Raw genomic sequence first — 25,199 nt, 5'->3', positions numbered from 1 at the left:
TACTTTGCCACATTTATCTTCTTCTTAGCAAGTGTCATGCATTCTGCTTCTCTAGCGTTTTTAAGAGCTGTTGATGATGTCAAATGCAGCTTACGGCCACATCGCTCTCTAAGCGCCCGATCTCGTCCGATCTCGGCAGCCAAATAGAGCCGGGCCTGGTTAGTACTTGGTAGGAAGACCGCCTGGGAATACCAGGTGCTGTAAGCTTTTTTGCTTGGGTTTACGGGCAGCACAAGCTGGTGTTACTGCCTATTTATTCATAGAAATTGTTCTATATTTTCATCAAATTTTGTTCTTTCATTGCTGTTTTGCTACTTTATTGGTTTGCCAACCATCGTGCTTCATTACTAGTAGACCATGTTACGGTCCTGGCCATATGTGTTGTTTTTATTTTCTTGTTCTTATAGGTGCCCTGCCTGATTGGCCGGATTGGGGGGCAGTACAGGAAGCTGATTGGTCCATCCTACACTTCCTGGAGTTTTAAAAGTATGGTTCCCAACAGCAAGCGAGGCTCTTTCTGGCATCAGCACCTGTTTGCTGTTCTTGGTTTCCAAACCTTATTTAGCATTTTTGAATTGTTAGGTTTTGTGACGTGGTTTTGTTATAAATTGTATATTTTGTAAATAGTATTAAATCTGTAGGGGTGAACTGCCATTTTCTTTGGACCGTTTTCACATTAGGGAGTTAGGGTTAGCGACTGTCTTTTGGTTTGTTTATTTCTATCAGGCTAGCTAGCACTTTCTGTGGGAAATGGCTTATTTTGTTTATTATGTTGGCCTTGGTTCGCCCTGAGTTGTAGTGTCATGTTTTGTTTGACACTTTCTTTCGTTTAAAATAAATATCATTCTGTTGGAACATCTCGATCCTGGATTATGGTTTGGAGACCGGAGAGGGAACATCCTAATTTATCTTTGTATGTTGCACCCTGACCCCCTAGACAGGGGCGTAACAGACCAGTACAGTTATAGTACTTTGTACTTTGCCACATTTATCTTCTTCTTAGCAAGTGTCATGCATTCTGCTTCTCCAGCGTTTTTAAGAGCTGTTGATGATGTCAAATGCAGCTTACGGCCACACCGCTCTCTAAGCGCCCGATCTCGTCCGATCTCGGCAGCCAAATAGAGCCGGGCCTGGTTAGTACTTGGTAGGAAGACCGCCTGGGAATACCAGGTGCTGTAAGCTTTTTTGCTTGGGTTTACGGGCAGCACAAGCTGGTGTTACTGCCTATTTATTCATAGAAATTGTTCTATATTTTCATCAAATTTTGTTCTTTCATTGCTGTTTTGCTACTTTATTGGTTTGCCAACCATCGTGCTTCATTACTAGTAGACCATGTTACGGTCCTGGCCATATGTGTTGTTTTTATTTTGTTGTTCTTATAGGTGCCTTGCCTGATTGGCCGGATTGGGGGGCAGTACAGGAAGCTGATTGGTCCATCCTACACTTCCTGGAGTTTTAAAAGTACGGTTCCCAACAGCTAGCGAGGCTCTTTCTGGCATCAGCACCTGTTTGCTTTTCTTGGTTTCCAAACCTTATTTAGCATTTTTGAATTGTTAGGTTTTGTGCCGTGGTTTTGTTTATAAATTGTATATTTTGTAAATAGTATTAAATCTGTAGGGGTGAACTGCCATTTTCTTTGGAGTGTTTTCACATTAGGGAGTTAGGGTTAGCGACTATCTTTTGGTTTGTTTATTTCTATCAGGCTAGCTAACACTTTCTGTGGGAAATGGCTTATTTTGTTTATTATGTTGGCCTTGGTTCGCCCTGAGTTGTAGTGTCATGTTTTGTTTGACACTTTCTTTCGTTTAAAATAAATATCATTCTGTTGGAACATCTCAATCCTGGATTTTGGTTTGAGGATCGGAGAGGGAACATCCTAATTTATCTTTGTATGTTGCACCCTGACCCCCTAGACAGGGGCGTAACAGACCAGTACAGTTATAGTACTTTGTACTTTGCCACATTTATCTTCTTCTTAGCAAGTGTCATGCATTCTGCTTCTCTAGCGTTTTTAAGAGCTGTTGATGATGTCAAATGCAGCTTACGGCCACACCGCTCTCTAAGCGCCCGATCTCGTCCGATCTCGGCAGCCAAATAGAGCCGGGCCTGGTTAGTACTTGGTAGGAAGACCGCCTGGGAATACCAGGTGCTGTAAGCTTTTTTGCTTGGGTTTACGGGCAGCACAAGCTGGTGTTAGTGCCTATTTATTCATAGAAATTGTTCTATATTTTCATCAAATTTTGTTCTTTCATTGCTGTTTTGCTACTTTATTGGTTTGCCAACCATCGTGCTTCATTACTAGTAGACCATGTTACGGTCCTGGCCATATGTGTTGTTTTTATTTTCTTGTTCTTATAGGTGCCCTGCCTGATTGGCCGGATTGGGGGGCAGTACAGGAAGCTGATTGGTCCATCCTACACTTCCTGGAGTTTTAAAAGTACGGTTCCCAACAGCAAGCGAGGCTCTTTCTGGCATCAGCACCTGTTTGCTGTTCTTGGTTTCCAAACCTTATTTAGCATTTTTGAATTGTTAGGTTTTGTGCCGTGGTTTTGTTATAAATTGTATATTTTGTAAATAGTATTAAATCTGTAGGGGTGAACTGCCATTTTCTTTGGACCGTTTTCACATTAGGGAGTTAGGGTTAGCGACTGTCTTTTGGTTTGTTTATTTCTATCAGGCTAGCTAGCACTTTCTGTGGGAAATGGCTTATTTTGTTTATTATGTTGGCCTTGGTTCGCCCTGAGTTGTAGTGTCATGTTTTGTTTGACACTTTCTTTCGTTTAAAATAAATATCATTCTGTTGGAACATCTCGATCCTGGATTTTGGTTTGGGGATCGGAGAGGGAACATGCTAATTTATCTTTGTATGTTGCACCCTGACCCCCTAGACAGGGGCGTAACAGACCAGTACAGTTATAGTACTTTGTACTTTGCCACATTTATCTCCTTCTTAGCAAGTGTCATGCATTCTGCTTCTCTAGCGTTTTTAAGAGCTGTTGATGATGTCAAATGCAGCTTACGGCCACACCGCTCTCTAAGCGCCCGATCTCGTCCGATCTCGGCAGCCAAATAGAGCCGGGCCTGGTTAGTACTTGGTAGGAAGACCGCCTGGGAATACCAGGTGCTGTAAGCTTTTTTGCTTGGGTTTACGGGCAGCACAAGCTGGTGTTACTGCCTATTTATTCATAGAAATTGTTCTATATTTTCATCAAATTTTGTTCTTTCATTGCTGTTTTGCTACTTTATTGGTTTGCCAACCATCGTGCTTCATTACTAGTAGACCATGTTACGGTCCTGGCCATATGTGTTGTTTTTATTTTCTTGTTCTTATAGGTGCCCTGCCTGATTGGCCGGATTGGGGGGCAGTACAGGAAGCTGATTGGTCCATCCTACACTTCCTGGAGTTTTAAAAGTACGGTTCCCAACAGCAAGCGAGGCTCTTTCTGGCATCAGCACCTGTTTGCTGTTCTTGGTTTCCAAACCTTATTTAGCATTTTTGAATTGTTAGGTTTTGTGACGTGGTTTTGTTATAAATTGTATATTTTGTAAATAGTATTAAATCTGTAGGGGTGAACTGCCATTTTCTTTGGACCGTTTTCACATTAGGGAGTTAGGGTTAGCGACTGTCTTTTGGTTTGTTTATTTCTATCAGGCTAGCTAGCACTTTCTGTGGGAAATGGCTTATTTTCTTTATTATGTTGGCCTTGGTTCGCCCTGAGTTGTAGTGTCATGTTTTGTTTGACACTTTCTTTCGTTTAAAATAAATATCATTCTGTTGGAACATCTCGATCCTGGATTTTGGTTTGGGGATCGGAGAGGGAACATGCTAATTTATCTTTGTATGTTGCACCCTGACCCCCTAGACAGGGGCGTAACAGACCAGTACAGTTATAGTACTTTGTACTTTGCCACATTTATCTTCTTCTTAGCAAGTGTTGTGCATTCTGCTTCTCCAGCGTTTTTAGGAGCTGTTGATGATGTCAAAAGCAGCTTACGGCCACACCACTCTCTAAGCTCCCGATCTCGTCCGATCTCGGCAGCCAAATAGAGCCGGGCCTGGTTAGTACTTGGTAGGAAGACCGCCTGGGAATACCACGTGCTGTAAGCTTCTTTGCTTGGGTTTACGGGCAGCACAAGCTGGTGTTACTGCCTATTTATTCATAGAAATTGTTCTATATTTTCATCAAATTTTGTTCTTTCATTGCTGTTTTGCTACTTTATTGGTTTGCCAACCATCGTGCTTCATTACTAGTAGACCATGTTACAGTCCTGGCCATATGTGTTGTTTTTATTTTCTTGTTCTTATAGGTGCCCTGCCTGATTGGCCGGATTGGGGGGCAGTACAGGAAGCTGATTGGTCCATCCTACACTTCCTGGAGTTTTAAAAGTACGGTTCCCAACAGCTAGCGAGGCTCTTTCTGGCATCAGCACCTGTTTGCTGTTCTTGGTTTCCAAACCTTATTTAGCATTTTTGAATTGTTAGGTTTTGTGCCGTGGTTTTGTTTATAAATTGTATATTTTGTAAATAGTATTAAATCTGTAGGGGTGAACTGCCATTTTCTTTGGACTGTTTTCACATTAGGGAGTTAGGGTTAGCGACTGTCTTTTGGTTTGTTTATTTCTATCAGGCTAGCTAACACTTTATGTGGGAAATGGCTTATTTTGTTTATTATGTTGGCCTTGGTTCGCCCTGAGTTGTAGTGTCATGTTTTGTTTGACACTTTTTTTCGTTTAAAATAAATATCATTCTGTTGGAACATCTCGATCCTGGATTTTGGTTTGGGGATCGGAGAGGGAACATGCTAATTTATCTTTGTATGTTGCACCCTGACCCCCTAGACAGGGGCGTAACAGACCAGTACAGTTATAGTACTTTGTACTTTGCCACATTTATCTTCTTCTTAGCAAGTGTCATGCATTGTGCTTCTCTAGCGTTTTTAAGAGCTGTTGATGATGTCAAATGCAGCTTACGGCCACACCGCTCTCTAAGCGCCCGATCTCGTCCGATCTCGGCAGCCAAATAGAGCCGGGCCTGGTTAGTACTTGGTAGGAAGACCGCCTGGGAATACCAGGTGCTGTAAGCTTTTTTGCTTGGGTTTACGGGCAGCACAAGCTGGTGTTACTGCCTATTTATTCATAGAAATTGTTCCATATTTTCATCAAATTTTGTTCTTTCATTGCTGTTTTGCTACTTTATTGGTTTGTCAACCATCGTGCTTCATTACTAGTAGACCATGTTACGGTCCTGGCCATATGTGTTGTTTTTATTTTCTTGTTCTTATAGGTGCCGTGCCTGATTGGCCGGATTGGGGGGCAGTACAGGAAGCTGATTGGTCCATCCTACACTTCCTGGAGTTTTAAAAGTACGGTTCCCAACAGCTAGCGAGGCTCTTTCTGGCATCAGCACCTGTTTGCTGTTCTTGGTTTCCAAACCTTATTTAGCATTTTTGAATTGTTAGGTTTTGTGACGTGGTTTTGTTATAAATTGTATATTTTGTAAATAGTATTAAATCTGTAGGGGTGAACTGCCATTTTCTTTGGACCGTTTTCACATTAGGGAGTTAAGGTTAGCGACTGTCTTTTGGTTTGTTTATTTCTATCAGGCTAGCTAGCACTTTCTGTGGGAAATGGCTTATTTTGTTTATTATGTTGGCCTTGGTTCGCCCTGAGTTGTGTCATTCTTCGTTTGTCACTTTCTTTCGTTTAAAATAAATATCATTCTGTTGGAACATCTCGATCCTGGATTTTGGTTTGGGGATCGGAGAGGGAACATGCTAATTTATCTTTGTATGTTGCACCCTGACCCCCTAGACAGGGGCGTAACAGACCAGTACAGTTATAGTACTTTGTACTTTGCCACATTTATCTTCTTCTTAGCAAGTGTCATGCATTCTGCTTCTCCAGCGTTTTTAAGAGCTGTTGATGATGTCAAATGCAGCTTACGGCCACACCGCTCTCTAAGCGCCCGATCTCGTCCGATCTCGGCAGCCAAATAGAGCCGGGCCTGGTTAGTACTTGGTAGGAAGACCGCCTGGGAATACCAGGTGCTGTAAGCTTTTTTGCTTGGGTTTACGGGCAGCACAAGCTGGTGTTAATGCCTATTTATTCATAGAAATTGTTCTATATTTTCATCAAATTTTGTTCTTTCATTGCTGTTTTGCTACTTTATTGGTTTGCCAACCATCGTGCTTCATTACTAGTAGACCATGTTACGGTCCTGGCCATATGTGTTGTTTTTATTTTCTTGTTCTTATAGGTGCCCTGCCTGATTGGCCGGATTGGGGGGCAGTACAGGAAGCTGATTGGTCCATCCTACACTTCCTGGAGTTTTAAAAGTATGGTTCCCAACAGCAAGCGAGGCTCTTTCTGGCATCAGCACCTGTTTGCTGTTCTTGGTTTCCAAACCTTATTTAGCATTTTTGAATTGTTAGGTTTTGTGACGTGGTTTTGTTATAAATTGTATATTTTGTAAATAGTATTAAATCTGTAGGGGTGAACTGCCATTTTCTTTGGACCGTTTTCACATTAGGGAGTTAGGGTTAGCGACTGTCTTTTGGTTTGTTTATTTCTATCAGGCTAGCTAGCACTTTCTGTGGGAAATGGCTTATTTTGTTTATTATGTTGGCCTTGGTTCGCCCTGAGTTGTAGTGTCATGTTTTGTTTGACACTTTCTTTCGTTTAAAATAAATATCATTCTGTTGGAACATCTCGATCCTGGATTATGGTTTGGAGACCGGAGAGGGAACATCCTAATTTATCTTTGTATGTTGCACCCTGACCCCCTAGACAGGGGCGTAACAGACCAGTACAGTTATAGTACTTTGTACTTTGCCACATTTATCTTCTTCTTAGCAAGTGTCATGCATTCTGCTTCTCCAGCGTTTTTAAGAGCTGTTGATGATGTCAAATGCAGCTTACGGCCACACCGCTCTCTAAGCGCCCGATCTCGTCCGATCTCGGCAGCCAAATAGAGCCGGGCCTGGTTAGTACTTGGTAGGAAGACCGCCTGGGAATACCAGGTGCTGTAAGCTTTTTTGCTTGGGTTTACGGGCAGCACAAGCTGGTGTTACTGCCTATTTATTCATAGAAATTGTTCTATATTTTCATCAAATTTTGTTCTTTCATTGCTGTTTTGCTACTTTATTGGTTTGCCAACCATCGTGCTTCATTACTAGTAGACCATGTTACGGTCCTGGCCATATGTGTTGTTTTTATTTTGTTGTTCTTATAGGTGCCTTGCCTGATTGGCCGGATTGGGGGGCAGTACAGGAAGCTGATTGGTCCATCCTACACTTCCTGGAGTTTTAAAAGTACGGTTCCCAACAGCTAGCGAGGCTCTTTCTGGCATCAGCACCTGTTTGCTTTTCTTGGTTTCCAAACCTTATTTAGCATTTTTGAATTGTTAGGTTTTGTGACGTGGTTTTGTTTATAAATTGTATATTTTGTAAATAGTATTAAATCTGTAGGGGTGAACTGCCATTTTCTTTGGACTGTTTTCACATTAGGGAGTTAGGGTTAGCGACTGTCTTTTGGTTTGTTTATTTCTATCAGGCTAGCTAACACTTTATGTGGGAAATGGCTTATTTTGTTTATTATGTTGGCCTTGGTTCGCCCTGAGTTGTAGTGTCATGTTTTGTTTGACACTTTCTTTCGTTTAAAATAAATATCATTCTGTTGGAACATCTCGATCCTGGATTTTGGTTTGGGGATCGGAGAGGGAACATGCTAATTTATCTTTGTATGTTGCACCCTGACCCCCTAGACAGGGGCGTAACAGACCAGTACAGTTATAGTACTTTGTACTTTGCCACATTTATCTTCTTCTTAGCAAGTGTCATGCATTCTGCTTCTCTAGCGTTTTTAAGAGCTGTTGATGATGTCAAATGCAGCTTACGGCCACACCGCTCTCTAAGCGCCCGATCTCGTCCGATCTCGGCAGCCAAATAGAGCCGGGCCTGGTTAGTACTTGGTAGGAAGACCGCCTGGGAATACCAGGTGCTGTAAGCTTTTTTGCTTGGGTTTACGGGCAGCACAAGCTGGTGTTACTGCCTATTTATTCATAGAAATTGTTCTATATTTTCATCAAATTTTGTTCTTTCATTGCTGTTTTGCTACTTTATTGGTTTGCCAACCATCGTGCTTCATTACTAGTAGACCATGTTACGGTCCTGGCCATATGTGTTGTTTTTATTTTGTTGTTCTTATAGGTGCCTTGCCTGATTGGCCGGATTGGGGGGCAGTACAGGAAGCTGATTGGTCCATCCTACACTTCCTGGAGTTTTAAAAGTACGGTTCCCAACAGCTAGCGAGGCTCTTTCTGGCATCAGCACCTGTTTGCTTTTCTTGGTTTCCAAACCTTATTTAGCATTTTTGAATTGTTAGGTTTTGTGCCGTGGTTTTGTTTATAAATTGTATATTTTGTAAATAGTATTAAATCTGTAGGGGTGAACTGCCATTTTCTTTGGAGTGTTTTCACATTAGGGAGTTAGGGTTAGCGACTATCTTTTGGTTTGTTTATTTCTATCAGGCTAGCTAACACTTTCTGTGGGAAATGGCTTATTTTGTTTATTATGTTGGCCTTGGTTCGCCCTGAGTTGTAGTGTCATGTTTTGTTTGACACTTTCTTTCGTTTAAAATAAATATCATTCTGTTGGAACATCTCAATCCTGGATTTTGGTTTGAGGATCGGAGAGGGAACATCCTAATTTATCTTTGTATGTTGCACCCTGACCCCCTAGACAGGGGCGTAACAGACCAGTACAGTTATAGTACTTTGTACTTTGCCACATTTATCTTCTTCTTAGCAAGTGTCATGCATTCTGCTTCTCTAGCGTTTTTAAGAGCTGTTGATGATGTCAAATGCAGCTTACGGCCACACCGCTCTCTAAGCGCCCGATCTCGTCCGATCTCGGCAGCCAAATAGAGCCGGGCCTGGTTAGTACTTGGTAGGAAGACCGCCTGGGAATACCAGGTGCTGTAAGCTTTTTTGCTTGGGTTTACGGGCAGCACAAGCTGGTGTTAGTGCCTATTTATTCATAGAAATTGTTCTATATTTTCATCAAATTTTGTTCTTTCATTGCTGTTTTGCTACTTTATTGGTTTGCCAACCATCGTGCTTCATTACTAGTAGACCATGTTACGGTCCTGGCCATATGTGTTGTTTTTATTTTCTTGTTCTTATAGGTGCCCTGCCTGATTGGCCGGATTGGGGGGCAGTACAGGAAGCTGATTGGTCCATCCTACACTTCCTGGAGTTTTAAAAGTACGGTTCCCAACAGCAAGCGAGGCTCTTTCTGGCATCAGCACCTGTTTGCTGTTCTTGGTTTCCAAACCTTATTTAGCATTTTTGAATTGTTAGGTTTTGTGACGTGGTTTTGTTATAAATTGTATATTTTGTAAATAGTATTAAATCTGTAGGGGTGAACTGCCATTTTCTTTGGACCGTTTTCACATTAGGGAGTTAGGGTTAGCGACTGTCTTTTGGTTTGTTTATTTCTATCAGGCTAGCTAGCACTTTCTGTGGGAAATGGCTTATTTTGTTTATTATGTTGGCCTTGGTTCGCCCTGAGTTGTGTCATTTTTTGTTTGTCACTTTCTTTCGTTTAAAATAAATATCATTCTGTTGGAACATCTCGATCCTGGATTTTGGTTTGGGGATCGGAGAGGGAACATGCTAATTTATCTTTGTATGTTGCACCCTGACCCCCTAGACAGGGGCGTAACAGACCAGTACAGTTATAGTACTTTGTACTTTGCCACATTTATCTTCTTCTTAGCAAGTGTCATGCATTCTGCTTCTCCAGCGTTTTTAAGAGCTGTTGATGATGTCAAATGCAGCTTACGGCCACACCGCTCTCTAAGCGCCCGATCTCGTCCGATCTCGGCAGCCAAATAGAGCCGGGCCTGGTTAGTACTTGGTAGGAAGACCGCCTGGGAATACCACGTGCTGTAAGCTTTTTTGCTTGGGTTTACGGGCAGCACAAGCTGGTGTTACTGCCTATTTATTCATAGAAATTGTTCTATATTTTCATCAAATTTTGTTCTTTCATTGCTGTTTTGCTACTTTATTGGTTTGCCAACCATCGTGCTTCATTACTAGTAGACCATGTTACGGTCCTGGCCATATGTGTTGTTTTTATTTTCTTGTTCTTATAGGTGCCCTGCCTGATTGGCCGGATTGGGGGGCAGTACAGGAAGCTGATTGGTCCATCCTACACTTCCTGGAGTTTTAAAAGTACGGTTCCCAACAGCTAGCGAGGCTCTTTCTGGCATCAGCACCTGTTTGCTGTTCTTGGTTTCCAAACCTTATTTAGCATTTTTGAATTGTTAGGTTTTTTGCCGTGGTTTTGTTTATAAATTGTATATTTTGTAAATAGTATTAAATCTGTAGGGGTGGACTGCCATTTTCTTTGGAGTGTTTTCACATTAGGGAGTTAGGGTTAGCGACTATCTTTTGGTTTGTTTATTTCTATCAGGCTAGCTAACACTTTCTGTGGGAAATGGCTTATTTTGTTTATTATGTTGGCCTTGGTTCGCCCTGAGTTGTAGTGTCATGTTTTTTTTGACACTTTCTTTCGTTTAAAATAAATATCATTCTGTTGGAACATCTCGATCCTGGATTTTGGTTTGGGGATCGGAGAGGGAACATGCTAATTTATCTTTGTATGTTGCACCCTGACCCCCTAGACAGGGGCGTAACAGACCAGTACAGTTATAGTACTTTGTACTTTGCCACATTTATCTTCTTCTTAGCAAGTGTTGTGCATTCTGCTTCTCCAGCGTTTTTAGGAGCTGTTGATGATGTCAAAAGCAGCTTACGGCCACACCACTCTCTAAGCGCCCGATCTCGTCCGATCTCGGCAGCCAAATAGAGCCGGGCCTGGTTAGTACTTGGTAGGAAGACCGCCTGGGAATACCACGTGCTGTAAGCTTCTTTGCTTGGGTTTACGGGCAGCACAAGCTGGTGTTACTGCCTATTTATTCATAGAAATTGTTCTATATTTTCATCAAATTTTGTTCTTTCATTGCTGTTTTGCTACTTTATTGGTTTGCCAACCATCGTGCTTCATTACTAGTAGACCATGTTACAGTCCTGGCCATATGTGTTGTTTTTATTTTCTTGTTCTTATAGGTGCCCTGCCTGATTGGCCGGATTGGGGGGCAGTACAGGAAGCTGATTGGTCCATCCTACACTTCCTGGAGTTTTAAAAGTACGGTTCCCAACAGCTAGCGAGGCTCTTTCTGGCATCAGCACCTGTTTGCTGTTCTTGGTTTCCAAACCTTATTTAGCATTTTTGAATTGTTAGGTTTTGTGCCGTGGTTTTGTTTATAAATTGTATATTTTGTAAATAGTATTAAATCTGTAGGGGTGAACTGCCATTTTCTTTGGACTGTTTTCACATTAGGGAGTTAGGGTTAGCGACTGTCTTTTGGTTTGTTTATTTCTATCAGGCTAGCTAACACTTTATGTGGGAAATGGCTTATTTTGTTTATTATGTTGGCCTTGGTTCGCCCTGAGTTGTAGTGTCATGTTTTGTTTGACACTTTCTTTCGTTTAAAATAAATATCATTCTGTTGGAACATCTCGATCCTGGATTTTGGTTTGGGGATCGGAGAGGGAACATGCTAATTTATCTTTGTATGTTGCACCCTGACCCCCTAGACAGGGGCGTAACAGACCAGTACAGTTATAGTACTTTGTACTTTGCCACATTTATCTTCTTCTTAGCAAGTGTCATGCATTGTGCTTCTCTAGCGTTTTTAAGAGCTGTTGATGATGTCAAATGCAGCTTACGGCCACACCGCTCTCTAAGCGCCCGATCTCGTCCGATCTCGGCAGCCAAATAGAGCCGGGCCTGGTTAGTACTTGGTAGGAAGACCGCCTGGGAATACCAGGTGCTGTAAGCTTTTTTGCTTGGGTTTACGGGCAGCACAAGCTGGTGTTACTGCCTATTTATTCATAGAAATTGTTCCATATTTTCATCAAATTTTGTTCTTTCATTGCTGTTTTGCTACTTTATTGGTTTGTCAACCATCGTGCTTCATTACTAGTAGACCATGTTACGGTCCTGGCCATATGTGTTGTTTTTATTTTCTTGTTCTTATAGGTGCCGTGCCTGATTGGCCGGATTGGGGGGCAGTACAGGAAGCTGATTGGTCCATCCTACACTTCCTGGAGTTTTAAAAGTACGGTTCCCAACAGCTAGCGAGGCTCTTTCTGGCATCAGCACCTGTTTGCTGTTCTTGGTTTCCAAGCCTTATTTAGCATTTTTGAATTGTTAGGTTTTGTGACGTGGTTTTGTTATAAATTGTATATTTTGTAAATAGTATTAAATCTGTAGGGGTGAACTGCCATTTTCTTTGGACCGTTTTCACATTAGGGAGTTAAGGTTAGCGACTGTCTTTTGGTTTGTTTATTTCTATCAGGCTAGCTAGCACTTTCTGTGGGAAATGGCTTATTTTGTTTATTATGTTGGCCTTGGTTCGCCCTGAGTTGTGTCATTCTTCGTTTGTCACTTTCTTTCGTTTAAAATAAATATCATTCTGTTGGAACATCTCGATCCTGGATTTTGGTTTGGGGATCGGAGAGGGAACATGCTAATTTATCTTTGTATGTTGCACCCTGACCCCCTAGACAGGGGCGTAACAGACCAGTACAGTTATAGTACTTTGTACTTTGCCACATTTATCTTCTTCTTAGCAAGTGTCATGCATTCTGCTTCTCCAGCGTTTTTAAGAGCTGTTGATGATGTCAAATGCAGCTTACGGCCACACCGCTCTCTAAGCGCCCGATCTCGTCCGATCTCGGCAGCCAAATAGAGCCGGGCCTGGTTAGTACTTGGTAGGAAGACCGCCTGGGAATACCAGGTGCTGTAAGCTTTTTTGCTTGGGTTTACGGGCAGCACAAGCTGGTGTTACTGCCTATTTATTCATAGAAATTGTTCTATATTTTCATCAAATTTTGTTCTTTCATTGCTGTTTTGCTACTTTATTGGTTTGCCAACCATCGTGCTTCATTACTAGTAGACCATGTTACGGTCCTGGCCATATGTGTTGTTTTTATTTTGTTGTTCTTATAGGTGCCCTGCCTGATTGGCCGGATTGGGGGTCAGTACAGGAAGCTGATTGGTCCATCCTACACTTCCTGGAGTTTTAAAAGTACGGTTCCCAACAGCTAGCGAGGCTCTTTCTGGCATCAGCACCTGTTTGCTGTTCTTGGTTTCCAAACCTTATTTAGCATTTTTGAATTGTTAGGTTTTGTGCCGTGGTTTTGTTTATAAATTGTATATTTTGTAAATAGTATTAAATCTGTAGGGGTGAACTGCCATTTTCTTTGGACTGTTTTCACATTAGGGAGTTAGGGTTAGCGACTGTCTTTTGGTTTGTTTATTTCTATCAGGCTAGCTAGCACTTTCTGTGGGAAATGGCTTATTTTGTTTATTATGTTGGCCTTGGTTCGCCCTGAGTTGTAGTGTCATGTTTTGTTTGACACTTTCTTTCGTTTAAAATAAATATCATTCTGTTGGAACATCTCGATCCTGGATTTTGGTTTGGGGATCGGAGAGGGAACATGCTAATTTATCTTTGTATGTTGCACCCTGACCCCCTACACAGGGGTGTAACAGACCAGTACAGTTATAGTACTTTGTACTTTGCCACATTTATCTTCTTCTTAGCAAGTGTCATGCATTCTGCTTCTCTAGCGTTTTTAAGAGCTGTTGATGATGTCAAATGCAGCTTACGGCCACATCGCTCTCTAAGCGCCCGATCTCGTCCGATCTCGGCAGCCAAATAGAGCCGGGCCTGGTTAGTACTTGGTAGGAAGACCGCCTGGGAATACCAGGTGCTGTAAGCTTTTTTGCTTGGGTTTACGGGCAGCACAAGCTGGTGTTACTGCCTATTTATTCATAGAAATTGTTCTATATTTTCATCAAATTTTGTTCTTTCATTGCTGTTTTGCTACTTTATTGGTTTGCCAACCATCGTGCTTCATTACTAGTAGACCATGTTACGGTCCTGGCCATATGTGTTGTTTTTATTTTCTTGTTCTTATAGGTGCCCTGCCTGATTGGCCGGATTGGGGGGCAGTACAGGAAGCTGATTGGTCCATCCTACACTTCCTGGAGTTTTAAAAGTATGGTTCCCAACAGCAAGCGAGGCTCTTTCTGGCATCAGCACCTGTTTGCTGTTCTTGGTTTCCAAACCTTATTTAGCATTTTTGAATTGTTAGGTTTTGTGACGTGGTTTTGTTATAAATTGTATATTTTGTAAATAGTATTAAATCTGTAGGGGTGAACTGCCATTTTCTTTGGACCGTTTTCACATTAGGGAGTTAGGGTTAGCGACTGTCTTTTGGTTTGTTTATTTCTATCAGGCTAGCTAGCACTTTCTGTGGGAAATGGCTTATTTTGTTTATTATGTTGGCCTTGGTTCGCCCTGAGTTGTAGTGTCATGTTTTGTTTGACACTTTCTTTCGTTTAAAATAAATATCATTCTGTTGGAACATCTCGATCCTGGATTATGGTTTGGAGACCGGAGAGGGAACATCCTAATTTATCTTTGTATGTTGCACCCTGACCCCCTAGACAGGGGCGTAACAGACCAGTACAGTTATAGTACTTTGTACTTTGCCACATTTATCTTCTTCTTAGCAAGTGTCATGCATTCTGCTTCTCCAGCGTTTTTAAGAGCTGTTGATGATGTCAAATGCAGCTTACGGCCACACCGCTCTCTAAGCGCCCGATCTCGTCCGATCTCGGCAGCCAAATAGAGCCGGGCCTGGTTAGTACTTGGTAGGAAGACCGCCTGGGAATACCAGGTGCTGTAAGCTTTTTTGCTTGGGTTTACGGGCAGCACAAGCTGGTGTTACTGCCTATTTATTCATAGAAATTGTTCTATATTTTCATCAAATTTTGTTCTTTCATTGCTGTTTTGCTACTTTATTGGTTTGCCAACCATCGTGCTTCATTACTAGTAGACCATGTTACGGTCCTGGCCATATGTGTTGTTTTTATTTTGTTGTTCTTATAGGTGCCTTGCCTGATTGGCCGGATTGGGGGGCAGTACAGGAAGCTGATTGGTCCATCCTACACTTCCTGGAGTTTTAAAAGTACGGTTCCCAACAGCTAGCGAGGCTCTTTCTGGCATCAGCACCTGTTTGCTTTTCTTGGTTTCCAAACCTTATTTAGCATTTTTGAATTGTTAGGTTTTGTGCCGTGGTTTTGTTTATAAATTGTATATTTTGTAAATAGTATTAAATCTGTAGGGGTGAACTGCCATTTTCTTTGGAGTGTTTTCACATTAGGGAGTTAGGGTTAGCGACTATCTTTTGGTTTGTTTATTTCTATCAGGCTAGCTAACACTTTCTGTGGGAAATGGCTTATTTTGTTTATTATGTTGGCCTTGGTTCGCCCTGAGTTGTAGTGTCATGTTTTGTTTGACACTTTCTTTCGTTTAAAATAAATATCATTCTGTTGGAACATCTCAATCCTGGATTTTGGTTTGAGGATCGGAGAGGGAACATCCTAATTTATCTTTGTATGTTGCACCCTGACCCCCTAGACAGGGGCGTAACAGACCAGTACAGTTATAGTACTTTGTACTTTGCCACATTTATCTTCTTCTTAGCAAGTGTCATGCATTCTGCTTCTCTAGCGTTTTTAAGAGCTGTTGATGATGTCAAATGCAGCTTACGGCCACACCGCTCTCTAAGCGCCCGATCTCGTCCGATCTCGGCAGCCAAATAGAGCCGGGCCTGGTTAGTACTTGGTAGGAAGACCGCCTGGGAATACCAGGTGCTGTAAGCTTTTTTGCTTGGGTTTACGGGCAGCACAAGCTGGTGTTAGTGCCTATTTATTCATAGAAATTGTTCTATATTTTCATCAAATTTTGTTCTTTCATTGCTGTTTTGCTACTTTATTGGTTTGCCAACCATCGTGCTTCATTACTAGTAGACCATGTTACGGTCCTGGCCATATGTGTTGTTTTTATTTTCTTGTTCTTATAGGTGCCCTGCCTGATTGGCCGGATTGGGGGGCAGTACAGGAAGCTGATTGGTCCATCCTACACTTCCTGGAGTTTTAAAAGTACGGTTCCCAACAGCTAGCGAGGCTCTTTCTGGCATCAGCACCTCTTTGCTGTTCTTGGTTTCCAAACCTTATTTAGCATTTTTGAATTGTTAGGTTTTTTGCCGTGGTTTTGTTTATAAATTGTATATTTTGTAAATAGTATTAAATCTGTAGGGGTGGACTGCCATTTTCTTTGGAGTGTTTTCACATTAGGGAGTTAGGGTTAGCGACTATCTTTTGGTTTGTTTATTTCTATCAGGCTAGCTAACACTTTCTGTGGGAAATGGCTTATTTTGTTTATTATGTTGGCCTTGGTTCGCCCTGAGTTGTAGTGTCATGTTTTTTTTGACACTTTCTTTCGTTTAAAATAAATATCATTCTGTTGGAACATCTCGATCCTGGATTTTGGTTTGGAGACCGGAGAGGGAACATCCTAATTTATCTTTGTATGTTGCACCCTGACCCCCTAGACAGGGGCGTAAAAGACCAGTACAGTTATAGTACTTTGTACTTTGCCACATTTATCTTCTTCTTAGCAAGTGTCATGCATTCTGCTTCTCCAGCGTTTTTAAGAGCTGTTGATGATGTCAAATGCAGCTTACGGCCACACCGCTCTCTAAGCGCCCGATCTCGTCCGATCTCGGCAGCCAAATAGAGCCGGGCCTGGTTAGTACTTGGTAGGAAGACCGCCTGGGAATACCAGGTGCTGTAAGCTTTTTTGCTTGGGTTTACGGGCAGCACAAGCTGGTGTTACTGCCTATTTATTCATAGAAATTGTTCTATATTTTCATCAAATTTTGTTCTTTCATTGCTGTTTTGCTACTTTATTGGTTTGCCAACCATCGTGCTTCATTACTAGTAGACCATGTTACGGTCCTGGCCATATGTGTTGTTTTTATTTTCTTATTCTTATAGGTGCCCTGCCTGATTGGCCGGATTGAGGGGCAGTACAAGAAGCTTATTGGTCCATCCTACACTTCCTGGAGTTTTAAAAGTACGGTTCCCAACAGCTAGCGAGGCTCTTTCTGGCATCAGCACTTGTTTGCTGTTCTTGGTTTCCAAACCTTATTTAGCATTTTTGAATTGTTAGGTTTTGTGCCGTGGTTTTGTTATAAATTGTATATTTTGTAAATAGTATTAAATCTGTAGGGGTGAACTGCCATTTTCTTTGGACCGTTTTCACATTAGGGAGTTAGGGTTAGCGACTGTCTTTTGGTTTGTTTATTTCTATCAGGCTAGCTAGCACTTTCTGTGGGAAATGGCTTATTTTGTTTATTATGTTGGCCTTGGTTCGCCCTGAGTTGTAGTGTCATGTTTTGTTTGACACTTTCTTTCGTTTAAAATAAATATCATTCTGTTGGAACATCTCGATCCTGGATTTTGGTTTGGGGATCGGAGAGGGAACATGCTAATTTATCTTTGTATGTTGCACCCTGACCCCCTAGACAGGGGCGTAACAGACCAGTACAGTTATAGTACTTTGTACTTTGCCACATTTATCTCCTTCTTAGCAAGTGTCATGCATTCTGCTTCTCTAGCGTTTTTAAGAGCTGTTGATGATGTCAAATGCAGCTTACGGCCACACCGCTCTCTAAGCGCCCGATCTCGTCCGATCTCGGCAGCCAAATAGAGCCGGGCCTGGTTAGTACTTGGTAGGAAGACCGCCTGGGAATACCAGGTGCTGTAAGCTTTTTTGCTTGGGTTTACGGGCAGCACAAGCTGGTGTTACTGCCTATTTATTCATAGAAATTGTTCTATATTTTCATCAAATTTTGTTCTTTCATTGCTGTTTTGCTACTTTATTGGTTTGCCAACCATCGTGCTTCATTACTAGTAGACCATGTTACGGTCCTGGCCATATGTGTTGTTTTTATTTTCTTGTTCTTATAGGTGCCCTGCCTGATTGGCCGGATTGGGGGGCAGTACAGGAAGCTGATTGGTCCATCCTACACTTCCTGGAGTTTTAAAAGTACGGTTCCCAACAGCAAGCGAGGCTCTTTCTGGCATCAGCACCTGTTTGCTGTTCTTGGTTTCCAAACCTTATTTAGCATTTTTGAATTGTTAGGTTTTGTGACGTGGTTTTGTTATAAATTGTATATTTTGTAAATAGTATTAAATCTGTAGGGGTGAACTGCCATTTTCTTTGGACCGTTTTCACATTAGGGAGTTAGGGTTAGCGACTGTCTTTTGGTTTGTTTATTTCTATCAGGCTAGCTAGCACTTTCTGTGGGAAATGGCTTATTTTGTTTATTATGTTGGCCTTGGTTCGCCCTGAGTTGTAGTGTCATGTTTTGTTTGACACTTTCTTTCGTTTAAAATAAATATCATTCTGTTGGAACATCTCGATCCTGGATTTTGGTTTGGGGATCGGAGAGGGAACATGCTAATTTATCTTTGTATGTTGCACCCTGACCCCCTAGACAGGGGCGTAACAGACCAGTACAGTTATAGTACTTTGTACTTTGCCACATTTATCTTCTTCTTAGCAAGTGTTGTGCATTCTGCTTCTCCAGCGTTTATAGGAGCTGTTGATGATGTCAAAAGCAGCTTACGGCCACACCACTCTCTAAGCTCCCGATCTCGTCCGATCTCGGCAGCCAAATAGAGCCGGGCCTGGTTAGTACTTGGTAGGAAGACCGCCTGGGAATACCACGTGCTGTAAGCTTCTTTGCTTGGGTTTACGGGCAGCACAAGCTGGTGTTACTGCCTATTTATTCATAGAAATTGTTCTATATTTTCATCAAATTTTGTTCTTTCATTGCTGTTTTGCTACTTTATTGGTTTGCCAACCATCGTGCTTCATTACTAGTAGACCATGTTACAGTCCTGGCCATATGTGTTGTTTTTATTTTCTTGTTCTTATAGGTGCCCTGCCTGATTGGCCGGATTGGGGGGCAGTACAGGAAGCTGATTGGTCCATCCTACACTTCCTGGAGTTTTAAAAGTACGGTTCCCAACAGCTAGCGAGGCTCTTTCTGGCATCAGCACCTGTTTGCTGTTCTTGGTTTCCAAACCTTATTTAGCATTTTTGAATTGTTAGGTTTTGTGCCGTGGTTTTGTTTATAAATTGTATATTTTGTAAATAGTATTAAATCTGTAGGGGTGAACTGCCATTTTCTTTGGACTGTTTTCACATTAGGGAGTTAGGGTTAGCGACTGTCTTTTGGTTTGTTTATTTCTATCAGGCTAGCTAACACTTTATGTGGGAAATGGCTTATTTTGTTTATTATGTTGGCCTTGGTTCGCCCTGAGTTGTAGTGTCATGTTTTGTTTGACACTTTCTTTCGTTTAAAATAAATATCATTCTGTTGGAACATCTCGATCCTGGATTTTGGTTTGGGGATCGGAGAGGGAACATGCTAATTTATCTTTGTATGTTGCACCCTGACCCCCTAGACAGGGGCGTAACAGACCAGTACAGTTATAGTACTTTGTACTTTGCCACATTTATCTTCTTCTTAGCAAGTGTCATGCATTGTGCTTCTCTAGCGTTTTTAAGAGCTGTTGATGATGTCAAATGCAGCTTACGGCCACACCGCTCTCTAAGCGCCCGATCTCGTCCGATCTCGGCAGCCAAATAGAGCCGGGCCTGGTTAGTACTTGGTAGGAAGACCGCCTGGGAATACCAGGTGCTGTAAGCTTTTTTGCTTGGGTTTACGGGCAGCACAAGCTGGTGTTACTGCCTATTTATTCATAGAAATTGTTCCATATTTTCATCAAATTTTGTTCTTTCATTGCTGTTTTGCTACTTTATTGGTTTGTCAACCATCGTGCTTCATTACTAGTAGACCATGTTACGGTCCTGGCCATATGTGTTGTTTTTATTTTCTTGTTCTTATAGGTGCCGTGCCTGATTGGCCGGATTGGGGGGCAGTACAGGAAGCTGATTGGTCCATCCTACACTTCCTGGAGTTTTAAAAGTACGGTTCCCAACAGCTAGCGAGGCTCTTTCTGGCATCAGCACCTGTTTGCTGTTCTTGGTTTCCAAACCTTATTTAGCATTTTTGAATTGTTAGGTTTTGTGACGTGGTTTTGTTATAAATTGTATATTTTGTAAATAGTATTAAATCTGTAGGGGTGAACTGCCATTTTCTTTGGACCGTTTTCACATTAGGGAGTTAAGGTTAGCGACTGTCTTTTGGTTTGTTTATTTCTATCAGGCTAGCTAGCACTTTCTGTGGGAAATGGCTTATTTTGTTTATTATGTTGGCCTTGGTTCGCCCTGAGTTGTGTCATTCTTCGTTTGTCACTTTCTTTCGTTTAAAATAAATATCATTCTGTTGGAACATCTCGATCCTGGATTTTGGTTTGGGGATCGGAGAGGGAACATGCTAATTTATCTTTGTATGTTGCACCCTGACCCCCTAGACAGGGGCGTAACAGACCAGTACAGTTATAGTACTTTGTACTTTGCCACATTTATCTTCTTCTTAGCAAGTGTCATGCATTCTGCTTCTCCAGCGTTTTTAAGAGCTGTTGATGATGTCAAATGCAGCTTACGGCCACACCGCTCTCTAAGCGCCCGATCTCGTCCGATCTCGGCAGCCAAATAGAGCCGGGCCTGGTTAGTACTTGGTAGGAAGACCGCCTGGGAATACCAGGTGCTGTAAGCTTTTTTGCTTGGGTTTACGGGCAGCACAAGCTGGTGTTACTGCCTATTTATTCATAGAAATTGTTCTATATTTTCATCAAATTTTGTTCTTTCATTGCTGTTTTGCTACTTTATTGGTTTGCCAACCATCGTGCTTCATTACTAGTAGACCATGTTACGGTCCTGGCCATATGTGTTGTTTTTATTTTCTTGTTCTTATAGGTGCCCTGCCTGATTGGCCGGATTGGGGGGCAGTACAGGAAGCTGATTGGTCCATCCTACACTTCCTGGAGTTTTAAAAGTATGGTTCCCAACAGCAAGCGAGGCTCTTTCTGGCATCAGCACCTGTTTGCTGTTCTTGGTTTCCAAACCTTATTTAGCAGTTTTGAATTGTTAGGTTTTGTGACGTGGTTTTGTTATAAATTGTATATTTTGTAAATAGTATTAAATCTGTAGGGGTGAACTGCCATTTTCTTTGGACCGTTTTCACATTAGGGAGTTAGGGTTAGCGACTGTCTTTTGGTTTGTTTATTTCTATCAGGCTAGCTAGCACTTTCTGTGGGAAATGGCTTATTTTGTTTATTATGTTGGCCTTGGTTCGCCCTGAGTTGTAGTGTCATGTTTTGTTTGACACTTTCTTTCGTTTAAAATAAATATCATTCTGTTGGAACATCTCGATCCTGGATTATGGTTTGGAGACCGGAGAGGGAACATCCTAATTTATCTTTGTATGTTGCACCCTGACCCCCTAGACAGGGGCGTAACAGACCAGTACAGTTATAGTACTTTGTACTTTGCCACATTTATCTTCTTCTTAGCAAGTGTCATGCATTCTGCTTCTCCAGCGTTTTTAAGAGCTGTTGATGATGTCAAATGCAGCTTACGGCTACACCGCTCTCTAAGCGCCCGATCTCGTCCGATCTCGGCAGCCAAATAGAGCCGGGCCTGGTTAGTACTTGGTAGGAAGACCGCCTGGGAATACCAGGTGCTGTAAGCTTTTTTGCTTGGGTTTACGGGCAGCACAAGCTGGTGTTACTGCCTATTTATTCATAGAAATTGTTCTATATTTTCATCAAATTTTGTTCTTTCATTGCTGTTTTGCTACTTTATTGGTTTGCCAACCATCGTGCTTCATTACTAGTAGACCATGTTACGGTCCTGGCCATATGTGTTGTTTTTATTTTGTTGTTCTTATAGGTGCCTTGCCTGATTGGCCGGATTGGGGGGCAGTACAGGAAGCTGATTGGTCCATCCTACACTTCCTGGAGTTTTAAAAGTACGGTTCCCAACAGCTAGCGAGGCTCTTTCTGGCATCAGCACCTGTTTGCTTTTCTTGGTTTCCAAACCTTATTTAGCATTTTTGAATTGTTAGGTTTTGTGCCGTGGTTTTGTTTATAAATTGTATATTTTGTAAATAGTATTAAATCTGTAGGGGTGAACTGCCATTTTCTTTGGAGTGTTTTCACATTAGGGAGTTAGGGTTAGCGACTATCTTTTGGTTTGTTTATTTCTATCAGGCTAGCTAACACTTTCTGTGGGAAATGGCTTATTTTGTTTATTATGTTGGCCTTGGTTCGCCCTGAGTTGTAGTGTCATGTTTTGTTTGACACTTTCTTTCGTTTAAAATAAATATCATTCTGTTGGAACATCTCAATCCTGGATTTTGGTTTGAGGATCGGAGAGGGAACATCCTAATTTATCTTTGTATGTTGCACCCTGACCCCCTAGACAGGGGCGTAACAGACCAGTACAGTTATAGTACTTTGTACTTTGCCACATTTATCTTCTTCTTAGCAAGTGTCATGCATTCTGCTTCTCTAGCGTTTTTAAGAGCTGTTGATGATGTCAAATGCAGCTTACGGCCACACCGCTCTCTAAGCGCCCGATCTCGTCCGATCTCGGCAGCCAAATAGAGCCGGGCCTGGTTAGTACTTGGTAGGAAGACCGCCTGGGAATACCAGGTGCTGTAAGCTTTTTTGCTTGGGTTTACGGGCAGCACAAGCTGGTGTTAGTGCCTATTTATTCATAGAAATTGTTCTATATTTTCATCAAATTTTGTTCTTTCATTGCTGTTTTGCTACTTTATTGGTTTGCCAACCATCGTGCTTCATTACTAGTAGACCATGTTACGGTCCTGGCCATATGTGTTGTTTTTATTTTCTTGTTCTTATAGGTGCCCTGCCTGATTGGCCGGATTGGGGGGCAGTACAGGAAGCTGATTGGTCCATCCTACACTTCCTGGAGTTTTAAAAGTACGGTTCCCAACAGCAAGCGAGGCTCTTTCTGGCATCAGCACCTGTTTGCTGTTCTTGGTTTCCAAACCTTATTTAGCATTTTTGAATTGTTAGGTTTTGTGACGTGGTTTTGTTATAAATTGTATATTTTGTAAATAGTATTAAATCTGTAGGGGTGAACTGCCATTTTCTTTGGACCGTTTTCACATTAGGGAGTTAGGGTTAGCGACTGTCTTTTGGTTTGTTTATTTCTATCAGGCTAGCTAGCACTTTCTGTGGGAAATGGCTTATTTTGTTTATTATGTTGGCCTTGGTTCGCCCTGAGTTGTGTCATTTTTTGTTTGTCACTTTCTTTCGTTTAAAATAAATATCATTCTGTTGGAACATCTCGATCCTGGATTTTGGTTTGGGGATCGGAGAGGGAACATGCTAATTTATCTTTGTATGTTGCACCCTGACCCCCTAGACAGGGGCGTAACAGACCAGTACAGTTATAGTACTTTGTACTTTGCCACATTTATCTTCTTCTTAGCAAGTGTCATGCATTCTGCTTCTCCAGCGTTTTTAAGAGCTGTTGATGATGTCAAATGCAGCTTACGGCCACACCGCTCTCTAAGCGCCCGATCTCGTCCGATCTCGGCAGCCAAATAGAGCCGGGCCTGGTTAGTACTTGGTAGGAAGACCGCCTGGGAATACCAGGTGCTGTAAGCTTTTTTGCTTGGGTTTACGGGCAGCACAAGCTGGTGTTACTGCCTATTTATTCATAGAAATTGTTCCATATTTTCATCAAATTTTGTTCTTTCATTGCTGTTTTGCTACTTTATTGGTTTGTCAACCATCGTGCTTCATTACTAGTAGACCATGTTACGGTCCTGGCCATATGTGTTTTTTTTTATTGTCTTGTTCTTATAGGTGCCGTGCCTGATTGGCCGGATTGGGGGGCAGTACAGGAAGCTGATTGGTCCATCCTACACTTCCTGGAGTTTTAAAAGTACGGTTCCCAACAGCTAGCGAGGCTCTTTCTGGCATCAGCACCTGTTTGCTGTTCTTGGTTTCCAAACCTTATTTAGCATTTTTGAATTGTTAGGTTTTGTGCCGTGGTTTTGTTTATAAATTGTATATTTTGTAAATAGTATTAAATCTGTAGGGGTGGACTGCCATTTTCTTTGGAGTGTTTTCACATTAGGGAGTTAGGGTTAGCGACTATCTTTTGGTTTGTTTATTTCTATCAGGCTAGCTAACACTTTCTGTGGGAAATGGCTTATTTTGTTTATTATGTTGGCCTTGGTTCGCCCTGAGTTGTAGTGTCATGTTTTGTTTGACACTTTCTTTCGTTTAAAATAAATATCATTCTGTTGGAACATCTCAATCCTGGATTTTGGTTTGAGGATCGGAGAGGGAACATGCAAATTTATCTTTGTATGTTTCACCCTGACCCCCTAGACAGGGGCGTAACAGACCAGTACAGTTATAGTACTTTGTACTTTGCCACATTTATCTTCTTCTTAGCAAGTGTCATGCATTCTGCTTCTCCAGCGTTTTTAAGAGCTGTTGATGATGTCAAATGCAGCTTACGGCCACACCGCTCTCTAAGCGCCCGATCTCGTCCGATCTCGGCAGCCAAATAGAGCCGGGCCTGGTTAGTACTTGGTAGGAAGACCGCCTGGGAATACCAGGTGCTGTAAGCTTTTTTGCTTGGGTTTACGGGCAGCACAAGCTGGTGTTACTGCCTATTTATTCATAGAAATTGTTCCATATTTTCATCAAATTTTGTTCTTTCATTGCTGTTTTGCTACTTTATTGGTTTGTCAACCATCGTGCTTCATTACTAGTAGACCATGTTACGGTCCTGGCCATATGTGTTTTTTTTTATTGTCTTGTTCTTATAGGTGCCGTGCCTGATTGGCCGGATTGGGGGGCAGTACAGGAAGCTGATTGGTCCATCCTACACTTCCTGGAGTTTTAAAAGTACGGTTCCCAACAGCTAGCGAGGCTCTTTCTGGCATCAGCACCTGTTTGCTGTTCTTGGTTTCCAAACCTTATTTAGCATTTTTGAATTGTTAGGTTTTGTGCCGTGGTTTTGTTTATAAATTGTATATTTTGTAAATAGTATTAAATCTGTAGGGGTGGACTGCCATTTTCTTTGGAGTGTTTTCACATTAGGGAGTTAGGGTTAGCGACTATCTTTTGGTTTGTTTATTTCTATCAGGCTAGCTAACACTTTCTGTGGGAAATGGCTTATTTTGTTTATTATGTTGGCCTTGGTTCGCCCTGAGTTGTAGTGTCATGTTTTGTTTGACACTTTCT

At 41.8% G+C, this 25,199-nt stretch overlaps 26 pseudogenes; all 26 read left to right on the top strand.

The window, feature by feature from the left end:
• Positions 1-88: 88 nt before the first annotated feature.
• LOC137099034 (5S ribosomal RNA) lies at positions 89-207 on the top strand (annotated as a pseudogene).
• Positions 208-1,063: 856 nt separating this feature from the next.
• LOC137099011 (5S ribosomal RNA) lies at positions 1,064-1,182 on the top strand (annotated as a pseudogene).
• Positions 1,183-2,039: 857 nt separating this feature from the next.
• On the top strand, positions 2,040-2,158 carry LOC137099010 (5S ribosomal RNA; annotated as a pseudogene).
• An 856-nt stretch (positions 2,159-3,014) lies between these two features.
• On the top strand, positions 3,015-3,133 carry LOC137099009 (5S ribosomal RNA; annotated as a pseudogene).
• An 856-nt stretch (positions 3,134-3,989) lies between these two features.
• Positions 3,990-4,108, top strand: LOC137099047 (5S ribosomal RNA; annotated as a pseudogene).
• Positions 4,109-4,965: 857 nt separating this feature from the next.
• On the top strand, positions 4,966-5,084 carry LOC137099008 (5S ribosomal RNA; annotated as a pseudogene).
• An 853-nt stretch (positions 5,085-5,937) lies between these two features.
• LOC137099007 (5S ribosomal RNA) lies at positions 5,938-6,056 on the top strand (annotated as a pseudogene).
• An 856-nt stretch (positions 6,057-6,912) lies between these two features.
• LOC137099006 (5S ribosomal RNA) lies at positions 6,913-7,031 on the top strand (annotated as a pseudogene).
• Positions 7,032-7,888: 857 nt separating this feature from the next.
• On the top strand, positions 7,889-8,007 carry LOC137099005 (5S ribosomal RNA; annotated as a pseudogene).
• An 857-nt stretch (positions 8,008-8,864) lies between these two features.
• LOC137099003 (5S ribosomal RNA) lies at positions 8,865-8,983 on the top strand (annotated as a pseudogene).
• Positions 8,984-9,836: 853 nt separating this feature from the next.
• On the top strand, positions 9,837-9,955 carry LOC137099052 (5S ribosomal RNA; annotated as a pseudogene).
• Positions 9,956-10,812: 857 nt separating this feature from the next.
• LOC137099040 (5S ribosomal RNA) lies at positions 10,813-10,931 on the top strand (annotated as a pseudogene).
• An 857-nt stretch (positions 10,932-11,788) lies between these two features.
• Positions 11,789-11,907, top strand: LOC137099002 (5S ribosomal RNA; annotated as a pseudogene).
• Positions 11,908-12,760: 853 nt separating this feature from the next.
• Positions 12,761-12,879, top strand: LOC137099001 (5S ribosomal RNA; annotated as a pseudogene).
• An 857-nt stretch (positions 12,880-13,736) lies between these two features.
• On the top strand, positions 13,737-13,855 carry LOC137099033 (5S ribosomal RNA; annotated as a pseudogene).
• Positions 13,856-14,711: 856 nt separating this feature from the next.
• Positions 14,712-14,830, top strand: LOC137099000 (5S ribosomal RNA; annotated as a pseudogene).
• An 857-nt stretch (positions 14,831-15,687) lies between these two features.
• Positions 15,688-15,806, top strand: LOC137098999 (5S ribosomal RNA; annotated as a pseudogene).
• Positions 15,807-16,663: 857 nt separating this feature from the next.
• On the top strand, positions 16,664-16,782 carry LOC137099115 (5S ribosomal RNA; annotated as a pseudogene).
• An 856-nt stretch (positions 16,783-17,638) lies between these two features.
• Positions 17,639-17,757, top strand: LOC137099114 (5S ribosomal RNA; annotated as a pseudogene).
• An 856-nt stretch (positions 17,758-18,613) lies between these two features.
• LOC137099045 (5S ribosomal RNA) lies at positions 18,614-18,732 on the top strand (annotated as a pseudogene).
• Positions 18,733-19,589: 857 nt separating this feature from the next.
• On the top strand, positions 19,590-19,708 carry LOC137099113 (5S ribosomal RNA; annotated as a pseudogene).
• An 853-nt stretch (positions 19,709-20,561) lies between these two features.
• Positions 20,562-20,680, top strand: LOC137099112 (5S ribosomal RNA; annotated as a pseudogene).
• Positions 20,681-21,536: 856 nt separating this feature from the next.
• On the top strand, positions 21,537-21,655 carry LOC137099027 (5S ribosomal RNA; annotated as a pseudogene).
• An 857-nt stretch (positions 21,656-22,512) lies between these two features.
• On the top strand, positions 22,513-22,631 carry LOC137099111 (5S ribosomal RNA; annotated as a pseudogene).
• An 853-nt stretch (positions 22,632-23,484) lies between these two features.
• Positions 23,485-23,603, top strand: LOC137099109 (5S ribosomal RNA; annotated as a pseudogene).
• Positions 23,604-24,461: 858 nt separating this feature from the next.
• On the top strand, positions 24,462-24,580 carry LOC137099108 (5S ribosomal RNA; annotated as a pseudogene).
• Positions 24,581-25,199: the final 619 nt, after the last annotated feature.

This window comes from Channa argus, chromosome 14, assembly GCF_033026475.1.
Source record: "Channa argus isolate prfri chromosome 14, Channa argus male v1.0, whole genome shotgun sequence".
Taxonomy (NCBI): domain Eukaryota; kingdom Metazoa; phylum Chordata; class Actinopteri; order Anabantiformes; family Channidae; genus Channa; species Channa argus.
Note: the sequence above shows the minus strand (reverse complement) of the source record. Positions and strands in the feature narration are given on the sequence as shown.